The sequence below is a fragment of the Aedes albopictus genome, chromosome 1 (assembly GCF_035046485.1).
Source record: "Aedes albopictus strain Foshan chromosome 1, AalbF5, whole genome shotgun sequence".
NCBI classification, from domain to species: Eukaryota; Metazoa; Arthropoda; class Insecta; order Diptera; family Culicidae; genus Aedes; species Aedes albopictus.
Genome location: NC_085136.1, coordinates 245160180 through 245161584, shown reverse-complemented (window position 1 = coordinate 245161584; position 1405 = coordinate 245160180).

The window sequence follows — 1405 nt, the reverse complement described above, 5'->3', positions numbered from 1 at the left end:
CAACATGGAAAACCGCAAAACAAAACAGAAAACAAGAAAAAAACAACAGTATCAGCGGAAAGAAGCAGAAAGAAAAAACAACATGACGACACACGATGACGAGGAAGAAGAAGAAAAAAAAAATCTACTAATAATTATTATTATGAAAACAAAAAAAAACAGTAATGGATAAATATTGAAAATATGAATAATGATATGTTATGAATATATATGAATATATACATGATAAATATTGCGATGGATTTCTGTGCTGCGTGAGCGATGGTGAATATCACGGTATGTCCTTTCTGGGATTTCCAACACTCCTGTTCAACCATAGACTAGAGGATTAGTTCACCTAGCGTGAATGAGGACGACGCATCTGTCAATTTTGCATTTTTTTATATACATAATCTTTTTTGTGTAAAGTGTCGTTGATAAACAAACAAACAAGCATACTTTTTCTTTTCGTTAAGGACAAACGTCATGAAATTCCGGTACAACGGTGCACCAGAACTTCAAATGCACAAATCTCTAGAATCCAGCTTCGAACAACAGTGTACTTTTTATTTTGTTCTTGCTCATTTGTAATCAGCCTCAAATAAGAAGAGCAGGTGCGCTGGTCTTGTTTTTTATGAGATTTGTGTGTTCAAAATCGTGAGTAGGTGAAAAAGTCGGCTATTGTGGCGGCCATTTTGGGTGTCTAACAAGTCTGTCCTTAAATTTATTCACACAGTTCTTGTCGAGAATCTGAAGCAATCGATTATTCAATCAGCGTCTCCAGGTGCTGAAATTATTTTGCATCCTTCAATTCTTAGTGGTCCTACGCCACCCTGATCTAGTGCTACGTCCTCGGACAAACCAAGATTCGCGAGTAGCGTAACGTCACCAAGGTATCAGGGAAGGTGAGGTGCTGTTTCTAGCTATACCCAGGACCGTGCGCCTCCATTACCCCGTTTAAAAGTGCTCATAAAGACCTGCAACGCATCAGGCGACGAACCCTGCGGGTCAAAATTCGCAATAGTTATAGAAAGAGAATTATAATGTAATTTGGCACATATGGCACAAATGTCCCGAAGGGAGGATAACGTGCCTCTGGAGCCAGCCTTCTGATAGGGCAACGCAGTTATTTTGACCAGTGATCCTCTCCCCTCTCCACTACATCGCAACTGGGGTAGATAGCAGGTGAGTGCTATCAATTTCTGCGGTTTAATAAGTGATAATATAAGTTTCGTGCGTTACCACTTAGCCTAATCTCATCTTCCCATGGGCTTTGGCATAATTCCGTTTGGCATAACACGGAGAACAGCCTTCTTGGTAAGAATGTGCACAATATTTGTTGCAAACAGCAGTTACGGGCACCGCTCTTTTAGCCAGGTAATGAAAAACGCGCAGTTTATACATTTAGCCTATGCTAAAAGAACGA